The following is a 15,415-nucleotide window of genomic DNA, read 5'->3' as shown; positions in this document are numbered from 1 at the left end:
AAACCGAAGTAGAAACTTCCTCAAGATATGCAATAAAAATTCCTTCAAACAAACCCTCTAGATGTTGGCCCTTGGCCACAAATTATGCTCAGCTTGAGATAGCTAAATACTATCTCCGAAGTGCAACCCTTTAGAAGGTCTTTCACTTCCTCAGTTATGCAATCTCTTGAGAGGTATCATTCTCAAGGATTATGCAAAATATTTGCAGATTTGGATGGTGCCACAAATGCTCAAAGAGAATGGTAGTAGAATCATCAATTCCCATCTCTCCAAATGGGAGCCCAAGCCCTCTATTTATCTACTTTCTTAAGAAGTTACTAAGAACTTCTAGAAACATCCTTTTCTAAGAAGTTACTAAGAACTTCTAGAAACATCCATTATAAAATCCCATTATAATGCACTTTTATAATAAAATAACTTTATAAAATAAAAAGTGCAACTCAACTTAGAATTATAACATGTAGGTCCAATATAAGAAGTAATGATAAAATATAAATAATATCTCTAAGAGCATAATAAACCATCCAATCCCCAAATAAATGCCAAAATGACTCTCTCATCACAACCACTCGTATACGAGAGCCTGTGATAGACTGATCTAGCATGCAAAATGGTGTCAACCAAAATGGGGACATTACACAAAGATTCAACTATTGGCCTAAATTAGTCAGAGATGTAACCAAGTATGTGGAATGATGCATGCTGTGTATGAAAGCTAAAGGTGGGATGAGTAATGCAGGTCTTTATCATCCCTTACTAGTCCCAAATAGACCATGGGAATGTGTGAGCATAGATTTTGTAGTAGTTCTACCTAAGACAAAACAAGGCGATGATAGTGCCTATGTAGTTGTTGATAGGTTAAGTAAGATGGGGCACTGTATTCCATGTAAAACTACAAATGATTCAAGCCACATTGTACACCTATTCTTCAAAGAGGTTGTGAGGATTATGGACTTCCATTGAATATAATTTCAGATAGGCATGTGAAATTCATGAGTCACTTTTGGAAGACCTTATGGAGAAGGCTTGGTATAAATCTTTCATTTGGATCAACCTATCATCCTCAAATTGATGTTTAGACTAAGGTGGTTAACAAGGTATTGGGTAACCTCTTGAGGTGCCTAATAAAGGAGTATGGGAAAACATGGGATATGGTTATCTCCCAAGCAGAGTATGCATATAATGATAGCAAGAATAGGACCATAGGGAGAAGTCCATTTAAGATTGTATATGAGAAGCATCCAAGGGGTGTATGTGAGTTGAGAGATCTTGGAGGCATGGAATATAGGAGTGGGCATACTAATGATTTTTCCCAAACAATGTAGGAAATACAAGAGCAGGTGAAGAATACAATCCAAGACAATACGCATGGGCTAAAAGCCAAGGTAAATGAAAGGAGAAAGGACATTTAGTTCTCCATTGGAGATTATGTCATGGTACACTTTAAAAAGGCAAGATTGCAGAAAGGTGTACCTACTAAGTTGCAGATGAAAATAGTAGGACCTTACAAGATCATAGAAAAATATGGGGCAAATGCATACAAGGTTGACTTACCATCAGTTTTGGGCACATCTCCAATTTTTAATTTGTAAGAATTTGGTTCAGTTCAAATTTCCATGACCTACTGATGGTCACAATAGTCAAGGACTTCAAGATGACTTGGAACCTATAGTAATCCCTTCCACCAATAAGTTGGAAGATGAAAGGTGTTAGACTCAAGAGCTAAGAAAGCCATTAGGAATAAGGTGTGCATGGAACACCTTATCAAGTGGAGACACAAACCAAACCCAGAAACCACATGGATTGCTACGGAAGACTTCAAAAAGATGGACATCAACACAAAACTATTATTCATAGAAGTGACATAGGTTTTCTCTGTGGGGGAGTATGGTGTAGGGGCACCTAGGTGGGCTAAGGAAGACCTAGGGCTCCCTTTTGCATTTTAGCTTTTAGTGGTTCTATTCACACCACTAGGTGAATAAAGGGACTAATGTAGTCCTAATAATGTAAGTGTTAGGGTTGACAAACCCAAATAGGTCAAAGTTCCTCTTAATTGCATATTAGGCCAAACTAGGTGTTTTAGGGCCTAGAAGGGTAGAATGGTCAAATAGAGGGTTTGAGGTCATTTTTGGGTGGTTTAAGTCCTATTTGGACATTATACAAAGTTTTATGGTCTTTGGAGCAAGTTTGAGGGTCTAACCCAACAAGATGCAAAAGTTGCTCAATTGTTGTCAATATTGTCAATGACAACATTGACAACTTGTCTTGCATTTTGTGCAACTTTGTCAAGAAGAGGAGACAACTATATAAAATAGTTAGAAGTTCTCATTGTAAGCCTATATGAGGCCATTCTCAACCTATTCGAGGGGTTGGAGAATTTTGTTGTTGGACTGTACAGACTATGCAACAAGTTCTTAGTAACAATTTTATGCTTTTGAGTTCATTTGGCATGTACATGGATTAGATTTGGATCTTTTTAGATTGGAAGTGTTAAAGTATGTTTATTTGAGATTCTATAAAGACCTAGTTTGTTATTTCATAAGGTTTTGAGTGCTTGGTTAAATTATTTTGTTTTCCATTCGCCTGTTGTCCTAAATCAGGCTATTTGCAAGAATGGGATCATAGGGCCACTTCACACCGTAGATTCTATATGACCTTCTGGTATTTGGAACAAGACTCTATGTACATATTTTATAGTGAAGATGGGGACTTGGAATGCTAAGGAGCTATTTTTGAAGTGATGTCATAGGCAAGTCCTAGTAACTTGGTTAGGGATCATAGCGCAGAGCAAGTGGATTTGGAGAGGTTGAACATTTGTGATACTTCAACTAGAGATTCAAATATATTAGAAGATGTTGTGGTGTAACCCCAATTTCAGTGGGAAGCATTGAGAGAATCTGTAAGGAAGGTAAAACCTTTTTTGCATTAGATTTCCCACCAAACCCTTAAAACCCTTATTTTAAGGCTGGAACTGTGCTTGCACTATACGAACATATTAAGAACCTTAGATCCTCAAAATTCTTAAGGTCATTGAAAAGGATTTCTAGATTGGTGGATTTTTCTACCCCTTGTTAAGGTTTTTTGCAAGATATTTGGGTTTTACCTCAGTTGGAGGGCTAATTGCTTGTAGCCCTATTACAAGCATTTGGATACATTATGGCTTGGTTGGTGGAACTCAATCAAGGTTCCAAGTCTAATTGTGACTAAGGACATTGAAGGAAGTCCACTTTCCTATATATCCACTCATCCATTTGGGAAGTCAAATGAGCATTTGGGGTTACTTATGATGTTGGTGAGTTAACAAGCATGTTTGTTCCACCTAGTTGATGTACACCAATTGAATGGTTTAGGATCTCTTGAATAGAGTCCTAAGGAGTACATGGTGAGTAGAAGCCCTATTTGGTCAAGTGGATGACCTAAGGAAACTCTAAGATAGATTGGGGGAGAATCAAGATTGGTTGTCACATCACCTCTCTATTTTATGAGGATGAATGAGCGCCAATTTCATTTGTCTATTTTTTTGCAACATGTTATGGCCTTTGTTTATCAACCCATTCTAAGTCATTACCCTTAGGTTTTTTTAGTTTTTCCCTTATATGTATATCTACCTGCCCTTGTACACCTATTGCTGCCCATGTATCCACAAATTTTTCTTGCATGTTTTTTTGGTGCCCTCCTTTCTCCATTTTTAAATTAGGAGGTAATTTTTCCTCAACCTCAAGTGGAACCTAGACTTCTAATTCAAGAATATAGGGATAATTTTACTTCAAAATTTGATAGAACATAATCTTATTCAACCCCATTCCTTCCTACATCATCAACATGTAACTCATGAGGGGATTCCTTATAATCAATAATATTCTCAAAATATTATATAGAAAACTTGTCAACTCATAACGGGTCATCCTTATCCTTCTCATGCTCTAATGCCAAGTCATTTTCGATATTGACCACTCATGGAACAACCTATATTGTATTATCTTTAGGGGAGACATAAATATCCTTTGAAGATGAATATAAATCCAACTTTCTTTTTTTTATTGTTGTTGACCTTATCCTTTTGAGTAGTGGAACATGGTCTTCTTCATGTTCCTTGTCTTCTTTTAATGTCTCTAAACCTAGTACTACAAAAAGGTTTCTTCTTAAATCTCTTATACAATTTCTTTGATAGTTTTGGGACCTTACCTTTAATGACCTTGATCTTAAAGGGATTGACCCTTTGCTATCTGAAAGAGGATGTGACATTCGTAGAAGTATCAATACTAGGTGATATACTTGGTTCTTGTGTTAAAGGAGAGGGTGTAGGAGATAGATCTATAACTTTACTTTTCTTCTTATCCTTGACTTTAAGTTACCTTAAAATATGTGGAGGATATTATGTATCCACCTCTATGTCATGACCTTTCACTTCTTTTGGAGAAGGGGAAGGTGCATGCTAAAAAATTGGCATATTTATTTCCCACCTTTCTCTTTCTCAATAATTGCAAGAGGATAAAACTTCTACTTTATTGGTACAAGGTCCATGTGATATGGATCATGTATCTAATCCAAGGTCCATTGGATTACATGCTTTACTATTTGATTATTATCTTTAGGCTCTAGAGGAGCAATCTCCGCATCAAAATTGGGTTGAACATAAACTTTGTTCTTATTGTATAGTGGTACCTAAACACTATTTGAATATTTAATCCAAGCTCTATTTAGGATGTGAGTATTGAGAACATTTTGAAAAAGGTTTAAGAACAAATTACAATAGTTCTATATCTTGACTTTTTAGTCATCTATGCAATTAATCCAATGATCCTTTATGTGTGGCTCATGCTCGAAATGGGCCCCCATTACTTTAATAAAAATTATAATTAGATCAAGCTTGCCTCTCTTTATCTTCAATTCATTAAGAGGCCATTCATCTCATTCTAAGCATACTATCCTTGCCTCCTTGGTGTCTTGCACTAAATGGACACCGATAGAAATTAGAACATGAAACTTGGCTCGTGTTTATTCATAATGAGCCTATGAGCATCAAATAATTGCTGATAAAACTCCATGAGAACTAACTTGTTTGATGGGTACCTTAGAAGTTCCTTTTCTTGTAGGGTACATCTCGCCACTTTAAGGTAAGTGAAGGTCTAGCATTAAATAAAATAGACACCCACTTTTTTTATTCTCCCTTAATAGAGTGGATAATGGAAAATACAAAAGTGTCATTGACTATTATATATTTTGGGCTTCCGTCCTTTAACTTATCCTTTCTAATTGATTAAGGGTGGACCCTATAAGGATAGTTATTGAGATTGAGATGGGATTCATGCTTGTACAAGCCTATATAGTATATTGAGCTACAATGAGATATACAACATATGAAGTTGTATAAAATTTAGGGTTTCTCTTCATCCTCTACAACTACTCATCCAAATTACATAGATAATCCTTCCCTAGTCAAATTTCCATTGTCTTTTTGTACGGTCTCTATATAAAGTACCATCCATGTTTCTAACCAACCAACCTATTAAAGACCAAATGCCTTGCTAAGGAAAGTGATGCAATTCTTCATGTCTTCCATTAGAAATTGTCTACAAAAATACTCTTTTCCAATTCTTCTTCCTTTTAAGTCCTTAAATAGTTCTAGTTGATCTTATGTAGGGTGTTTAGTTCATATACAAAATATCTCTCACCCTATTAAATAGAGATGATGAGGTATTAATCAACCCTTTGGATGTGAAAGACACCTTTAATAACATCTGCTTAGACATCCATAGCTGCATCTCCTGCTTTGTTCCTCACCCTCCTCTCATTAGGATCATACTTCTCACTAATTATCATAATCAAGTGTTGAGAAAGGATCAACACTAGGTGTCTTTCTACATGAACCAACCTTCAAAAGATTGTGAAAGTAGCATCAAGATTTGTGTCATTAGGGTCAACAATGATCTTCATGATTTGGTTTAAGTCATATGAGTTGTGAACATGAATGTTGATGGTATTCCTTTGGGGGAGTATCTTAAGCATTGCTGAAATATTTGAGAGATTAACACATTTCATTCATGACTGTATTTTTCATTAATGTCAACATGGTATTGTTTATGTAAATATTGTGAGAGTTGCAGACATAGAACTAGGTCATACCGATTAAGTATTGATGAGGAGATCAAGCACAGTTGAGGATATGTGATGGAGTGTGTCTTGATGCCATGGACAAGCATGCGTGTAGGATATCAAAGATATGTGAAAATTATTTATGACTTACAGAGGACAATGTGTAGACAAAGTATCTAAAAAGTAGGTTTCTGGTGTTTAGATTGCATCTCCTAACATGGATATAATCGTGATAAGTGAAGTTAGATAGTGATAGTAGAAAACTCGATGAAGATGTCAGTGAGTGCACAAGGTTTGAGGTCACACAGGTGAAAATTTGTAACTATTGTGAGCTGACAGTGTTTTGTAATTATAAAAAGATGTAATGAATTGTATTATCTTAATGAGATCCTATTATAATTAATTGGGAAAGCCTCAAGGCCAACTTAATGAATTATTTTGAGGACATGATATAAAGGAAGGCTAATTTCCTTGTGATGATGTGCAATGAATAAGTTGTAAGTGACTTTTATTAGATATGCAAATTTGGTAAATGTGAGTAAGTGATCAAAGGAATCATTATGATGCGAACTTGGAGATTTTGTATTGAGCTTTGAGAAGTATTTGGTGTGGTAATAGCATAATAAGAGGACAAAGCAAGAGTTCGAATTGCTGAGATCAATTGCATTTCTATTATTTTGAACGGAATAATATAGAGGCTAGTTGGACCCTTGATGTTGTTTGGATAGTAGGTCCTTTTGCATTCTACAATTCCTAACAGGGTTGGAATCTCCTAACATGGGTTAAAAGTCTCCTAACAGGGACTGATATGTATTGAATGTATTTCATTGGCTCCTAACAAAGTCCATCCGCTTACAAGGAAATTATATATTAGTACATAATTTTTTGGGTACCATCCCCACCGGGGTTTTCCCTAGTTAATATATATGGTGTTATTGTGTATGTGTATCTTCTTATGGTTGTTATTTATAGTGATCACATGTTTAAGGTTTAATAAGGTTGATAAAAGTTGTATTGATCTAATAATTGATTCACCCCCCTCCCCTCTCAGTTATCTTGGTGGACTTTACTCTCTAACATTAGTATCCTTAATCTCAATTTACCAATTTCAAGGGTGTAACATAGCCTTTGAATATGTACTTCATTTATGAAAGTGTAGACGCACATTAATCTCCTACATTCACAAAAATCTCTGTCAACATACTTTATTAAAAATGAAAAATCTTACTATGTGAGAAAGCTATCTAGTACAACTCGAGAAAACTATGAAATTTCACCAAAAACCCTAAAAGTAAGAATTAAAACTCAAAGTTTTTATACTTTTCAATGTTTTGGGGTTGCAAGCTTTAATTACTCCTTTTAGGGTTTTAAAGTCTCACAATCCTAAGATGATCCACTAAATTGATTAAGTGTTATTCTTAAAAAACCCTTAGAGTTTTTAAATTTTAGATGTCTAAATTCCTTTGGGGGTTGCGAGGGACCACATCCCCAACACCATGATAATTTTTTGGATGTAGGTTGAAGCATAGTGAAGGAGATGTCAGGGCTACTGGCTATGATTCCCCTTTATTTCTTTTGGGGTTCTAAATCTTTGAATGCTCAAAGGGACTTGGGATTCAAAATCAGAGGGAATGGAGATTCATCAAGGTTCCAACCTTGTATCTTCTTTTGAGGTTTTGGAGCCCAAAAAGGCTGAAATGAATTAGATAATTTACCAAAATTTGAATAAAATAGATGAAACCCTTAATTTTAGTTTCTTGATGATTTATTTCTCAAACTTGATCAACTAGGGCATAAAAAGGTCTCAACATTTAAAATTTAACAACTAGACATAAAAACCCTTAAAAATCTAAGAAAAATAAAAAACTAAAGACTAGGTCACAAAAGGGAGAAAAGCATACCTCAAAAAGGTGACTGACCGATCTAATGTATAGTGAAGTACACTACAAAGCTTAAAAAATAGATGAATTAAAGACAAAAACACCTAATAATGGTCACCAAAAGGACTCAATAATTATTGGTACTTGAAGATGTAATGCATGCATGTGAGTAAAATAAATAGTGAGGTGCACTTTTATAGCCAGTTAGGGTTGTAAGGGTGATGTTACCTTGATTCTCTACTAGGGGTTGAAAATTAGGGATTTAGGGTATTGGGGGTCCTAAGACCTTTCAATCAACCTAAACACCTTGCAAACTTGACCTTCATTTGGGACTTCATTAAATTTACACTTCGTTGGCATGTGGGCCTTTAGAGCTTCGATGTCCTAGGGAAGTTTGACCTTCTCCAACATTCAAAAGCCCAAACTAAGGGTTTCTACCTTGACTATGAGAATTATCCTAAAATAAACATACTAATAAAGGGGAGCCCTAGCTCTAACTCAAACAACTGCCTGACTATTAAGAGCCATCAAGTTCACAATTTGACTTGCTAGGAACTCGACTGACAATAAGCTAGGGACAAAAAAAAAGTGAAAAGAAGGAAAAAGGGGGTCCTCATTAGGACAAGAGGCCAAATGAGGAGTTAGTTGTGGGAGCACAACATGTTAAAGTTAGCCTTAGGGAATGTTTAAGGAAGGGTTAGTTTAGTGTTTATGATAACATTTTAATTAATGTAAAAATTTAAGTAAATATTAGTGTAATATATGAACAATAATATATGATGATTTATTAGTTAATTTATTTTTTATACTCTCTCATAGAATTACATTATTATTGTGCTTTCTTATGATATTCTAGGAAAAATACATTTGTTTATAATAAATCTCGACAAACATATCTTATATAATTAATTTTGACAATCTACAAATATTTTGTACATGTCACATCCCCAAATTTATTTGCATGCAGTCATATTTGAATTTGGATGTTGTCCAACACATATTACTATGGGCATGACCATTGCACATTATTTTGGTGCAATTCTAGAGTACAACTCAATAGTAGAGCACCCTAACTTTGAGCTTCTCAAAATCCTATTTGGAATTTCAGATCACTTCCAATTTTTCACAACTACTTACCTAGTTGGTAAGTCCTTCACTTATAACTAAGGTTTCAAGGCTACACCATCAAATAATGATGCTACATCAACATGCTTTTTGCCAAAGTGTCCAATACAACCTAAAAAATGGTGAGATCAATGATTGTGAAAAATGATACACATACTTCTGCAACTAATATAACATCCCATGATTGATTACCTTTTGTAATTAAGGGTACATATCATTCAATCATAGATAGTTTCTTTAACAATAATAACTTCAAAGCCACAATTATTGATATAATTCTATTAAAATAATCATCAAATCAACAAATCTAAACATTAAATTAGCAAATGTAAATATTAAATTAACGAACTACTATACAACCATTGGAACACATTGGTTAGCTAATTAGTTTGGAGTGAATGCACTAATATGCCTAATATGCCCGATACAAGTAATAACAAGGGGCGAATACGCCAAAGTTCCTGCCTTCATGATTTTATGGTTGATTGAAGTAGGTTTTGGTTAAAATATAATGTATTTAATTTAATAAAATAACAAATAAATAGTAATGAAAAATATAATATTATAGTGCTAAACTAAATTAAATTACAAAGTATAGTTAGTATATTATTAAATTATATAACTGCAATGATATATATTAATTAAAATAGTAAAAGAATATATAAATAAACATTATAGTATCATGCTAAATTAAAATTCGATGACATCCTAAAGAAGATTTATTATACCAAAGATATTTATCAACTAATTATATATAAGATATAGATAAAATTATATAATTTTTTTTTAAAAAAGAGTTAATTGATTAATTTTAATTATTTAATTATTTGATATATCTTATTTAAGCGATAAATTCATCCAATTAAAGAAGCTGGACAATATTCTTAAGTTTAAATCTAATGCATAAAAATAAATAAACATAAATTAATTTAAAAATAACATTTATGTTATTAAAAATACCAAACACACTTATAATAAATAAAGTTGATAATATACCAAGCTAAACAATTTGAACTTTATTAAAATTGATACAAAATTAATATTATGTATTTTAAAGTATAAATTTAAAATATCAATATAATAAAAATTATATATGTTAAATAAATGTATAATCTAATAAAATTATATATAAAAATAAAAAATAAAAGAAAATCTATTAAAAGCATTGGTTTAGATATGTAAAAAATAAAAATAATTAAATTCTAAATTAAACTTATATATAAATTAAAATTAAAATAAATTTGAAATTAAACTATATAAAAAATAATTTTTGAAAATTGACAATTTAAAAGAGTAAAATGTATATATTTGATTAAAATATCTACATTTGAATAACATTTTACAAATTACAAAAGCAAAAATAAACATAAAAGTCATTATCTTTTTCTAAAAAAGTTTATCCACTTGTCACAAATGTGCAAAAGATAAAATTAATTAATGCATTCATTAATAGAGGTGTTAGAAAAATGATTTAAAAAAATAAAGTTTATCCACTTGTCAAAGTTGCAGATAAAGTTGCAATTAATGCTTGCATTAATAGAGGTGTAGAAGAAAATAGTTGTATTTTTGTTGAAGAAAATTGAATAATTCCATTGCCTTTTTTATCATGAGGCAATAAAGTTTTTTAAAATTTGTATTTTTCAATTCCAAAAAAAATGCAAATTAATAAACCTTTTGCAAACATTAGTATATCAATGAAATTTTTTAATTATGGAACTAATATGGAACTTGGTGATTCCATTAGTTTCCTGCCAAAGGCAGGAACTAACAAGTAATATGTAAGGCCCCACTAGTACTCTCTTTTAGGTCCAGTTGAACTAATTATGGTTAGGAGTTAATTGAGTTATGATTTACATTTCGGGATCCTATAGGAGACTAATGTAGGTTTTGATACTTTATCCAGTAACATTAGGTCGATAAAATAAGACCACATGGACATGAGATTTAAAATGTTTAAGACAAGAACCTGACCATGAGACACTATGGACGATTTACTAGGCAGTTAAGAAGGATAAATAACATTCTGCCCTCTAAGAACAACTATGAGTATAGGTTATAATGATAATCAGATACATGGATATGTTTGAAACTTGGTTCTAAATTAGAATGACATGATTACTGAAACATTCTAACAGTCTGTGGAGTTAAACCTAGAAAATCACACAAACCCCTCATAATGTAATAAGGGGATATTGCTAGATACATCACTATGTTTGACCTTTATGTTTAACTTAATCAAAGTTACTAGTTAACTAGTCTGCACATATCCATTTTTATACGATTAACTAAAGATGACTTAGAGTTTCATTGTTATGTGAGAAAGGGTTGTGATGATACTCTAATTGAAAATGATTTATACTAAGAGAGATTACTATTGATACACATATTCGATATTTCAATGTTTTAAATATTTTATGAGAATGATAATGTAATGTTTTGAATACACACTTAGATGAATGTTAAATGGAATATGATATTGCAATGTTTTATTGATAGTACTTAGAACATACATGATTAGATGATACTTACTTGTATATGTTAATGAGAAGTATGAGATAGTGGATTTATGTTCTACGTGTTGCATGTACTCTATACTATTTTATTGTGTTACTGATGTTTAAGTGGAGTGTGCAGGAAAGTGGAACCATGGAGATTAATGGGGAAACAAGGTTCAATCTTATGTGAACATGGTTAAGCCAAGGTGAATCTTTGGAAGATTCAAAGCCTCGTTGTATTGTGTTTATTTCGTACTGTGCCTATGTATGAGTGTTATAATCAGAGAGCGTGGTTGATTAGTGACATGTCATCGTAATGTGTGAAGTGTTTTTTCTGTGCATGTGTGTGTCATTTGACACTTGTATTGTCTATGTGTAAATGACATGTCCAATAGGATTCTTTGGCATGAAGTCACTTAACCTAAGCCTAATCCTCATTGCAAAATCAATTAAACCACCTTGGAGAGTGATAGGAAGTTTGAGAGAGCCTAAGTGATTCTTAAGTGCTAATTTGATGAAAAACAAGTCACCCACATGGTAATAGTATGGGTTGGGGGGTTAAATATTATCATAAGTGAGTCTAGGGGACCTAGGGGACCCTCAAAAATAGTCATTTCCAAGCCAATTCGAAAATCATCTTGTAACATAACTTCTTTCCTCATTACACCACTTGGTTAAGTCCTCATTGGTGGGAAAAACACAAAAGTAAAAGAGGTAGGTGAGGATGAAAGTGAAGGTCTTTATAGGGAAGTTGTGCCAATCTTGGGGATTCATTCAACCACTCTCTAATTTTAGAGACAGCCAGGAAAGGGAAAACTTGGAAGCCAAGCAGGATGAGGTCTTCATTTCATTGCCATAGCTTGTAAGCAGGTTAGTGCTTCATGCCATGCTTCTTCATTGGAAATTGTAAGAGTGCCTTTGCTAGGATTGTTCTTGGAATTCTTGTGTTGTGATAATGTGATGTACTCTTGGAAATTTCTTGTTTTATTTCTACTTGGTTTTGTTTTCCTCTTTGTGCTTGAGCATTGTTATAGGTGTGGGACTTGCACTCACCCTTGTGGGAAGGGAAGAGGAGTCCAGGGTGAATGGGCAGCAGTTGGATTGCATAGTTGAGGACCCTGGAGTATGGGCTCCATTGTATGCCATTGTCATATTCATATTTTGCCTTGGGAGAGAAAAAAGAAAAGAAAAGGAGAAATGGTGAGGAAGGAAGTAACTAAAGTATGGGTTTGTAGGAAGCTAAAGCTGTTGGTTGTGTGTGGTGGAAGATGTTTATGAAGCCCCGAAAGGGCATGATATTATGAAGCCCTGAAAGGGCCTTGTATTTTGTTGATCTAGCCCCGAAAGGGCATGATTTTTATGGCAGATATGATATGAAATGGTAAACCTCCTTGTGTTTCCACCTTCACCCAATGTTTATGGTTCCATTTGTGAATCATTGTGCAAGCCTTGGTTGGGAATTGTAAACGTGTTGTTAAACTGTGATTTTCATGTTAGATTCTTGTTATTATGATGATGTTTGAATGTATCCCCGTTGAGCCTTGTTTCCCCTAGCGCGGGGGTGGTCTCTTTGAGGCCTAGGTTGGGAGGTGAGCCTCCATGGTTCCCTAGTTGTTTCTCTTTTGTGCAGGTATTCTTTGGAGAGTTTTGGAAACCTGATGTATGGAGTCCATTTCTTGCTTAGGAGCAGATGTATTATTATTGTGTCAAGGGGAGAGAAATCCTCCTTGGTTATGTGAAAGAAAATTGTTGTGTTCTCATGTTAAAATTTTCGGTTAAAAATTTATGGCATGACATTTTGGTATCAGAGCCTGAGTTATACAACACTGGGCATTAATGAGTCCACAAATGAATATACCATTAAAGGTATCGTAATATTATATTACAAATACGAAAAAGGTCTTTATAATTGAAATCGTATTAATTGGCAATTAAGTTAAACACCCTAAAACTGATGGACTGTGGTAAATAGCTAGAGCTATTATGAATTAGGATATGATAAGACGTTGGTCATACTTTTGTGGAAATCTATTTTGATATAGGATCCCCATGTAATTCCCTCTCAATAGTTGTGATACTTAACGATTACAGACCTCAGTACACGTGGAAATATACATTAAACAACAAAATAAAAGGAACATACCGACATTCAAGACGGAATGGGTGGTTGTGTATCTTGATGGTGTCTAGGTATTGGTAAGAGCTCAAACCCCCTTTGAAATGTAGATCCTAGTCCTTATCTTATTAACAATACCTAAAGGAAATTTAGACTAACATGAGATCAAATGATAGAACCATTCTTAAGTACTGATACACTCAAATGATGCACAAAGGAAGGAGTGATAGACGTAAATGAGATAACCCCATCGATCTCTCTTATAGTACCCTGTTACCTTATGTTTCTCAGTAAGGGGTACTTATCATAATCTTATGCTTGTATAATGGATCCCCAATGTAATTGGGAAAGAAACCTTGGCCCTAAACTACATTTGAAGATTCTTGACAGTAACAGGTAGGTAGGTAAGGAAACATAAGAAATTAAGGACCTAAATCTCTAAGAATCGACAATCCCTTAAGTAACAGGGGTATGGATCACTCTCTTGACCTATTCTTAGAAAGAATGGAAATACTAGGGAATCATTTTGCATATTTTTGCTTAATCTCGTAATCCTAGGACAACCCTTCCTCTTCTCTCTCTCTTAGGAAGATCCGGGTATGACCGCATTGCTTTTAAGAATTTGAATTGTGGTAAATTATTGTTGATGTTTTTAATGTTGCATTTTTGAAATGTTCATTTATGATGGTTTCTTGGTATGGTTCCCTTTTTGCCTCGGGACACGACTTGTTGAAATGAAAGGTTTACCATTGTGGCCACACTTATATTTAATTGGTGATTTTACTTATTTTTATTTTCTATTTCCATTTTTATTTTTGAGGCATTTTTCTGTGAGAGTGTTGTATGATACCTTTAAGACGGTCATATCAGGGAATATCCTGGATGAATATCACGAGAAAGTTAGAATATCACCCTTCCATTCATTATGAGTTATGAGTTCATTTAACCCTATAAACCTGGAAATATCTTGACTCTTAAACAAATATACTTCAATTTCACGCTATGTTGAAGACTTTACGTAAAGGTACTAAATGTGAAAGACCTATAAAAACTATGACCAAGTCGTGAAATTAATGCAACTAAAAGGGAGCACAATAACCATTGAGCATCTACAAATGAAATCTTATAAGTAGACCGTGATAGTAAACTAACGTGTATGGAATTCTTGGAGTTAACAAAGGATATCAATCCTCTATCGATAAGTAAAGGTCAGGAGAATATTGTAGGATCAATCAATGCTATGATGAAAGAATGTTTTGACACAAATAAAGAGTAAGGTTAGTCGGTAAGAACTAATAAAAACAACTAAGCTGATAATGGGAAACAGATGGTCACCCAAGCAAGAGAGAGCGAAGAGTAAGTAAGTATGTTAACTAAGGTACAACATAGGAGGATAAGTAACTTCGATCTGTAAATGGTAATGAAACTAATTAAACAAGTTGACAATGACAAAGGTAATAAGATTACACCATGAAATGACTAAACTAATAACCAAAGGAATATAATTACAGAATTAGCTATTGAATATATTAATGTGATAAACCATTCTTAATTGTCGAAAGGCTAGGAATGCTAAAATGGGTCTATATAGTTTAAAATATAACAACTATTGCCCTATTTACTCCACAAATATGATTATATCAAGTATTGGTAGAAGTCCTAATTTGAAAAGAAACTCGAACCAACCAATGGAGAGTTAACCA

Source organism: Cupressus sempervirens, chromosome 7, assembly GCF_028749045.1.
Source record: "Cupressus sempervirens isolate cs-2001-9-10 chromosome 7, ASM2874904v1, whole genome shotgun sequence".
NCBI lineage: Eukaryota > Viridiplantae > Streptophyta > Pinopsida > Cupressales > Cupressaceae > Cupressus > Cupressus sempervirens.
The sequence above is the reverse complement of the archived record's forward strand: the minus strand, read 5'-3'. Positions refer to the sequence as shown.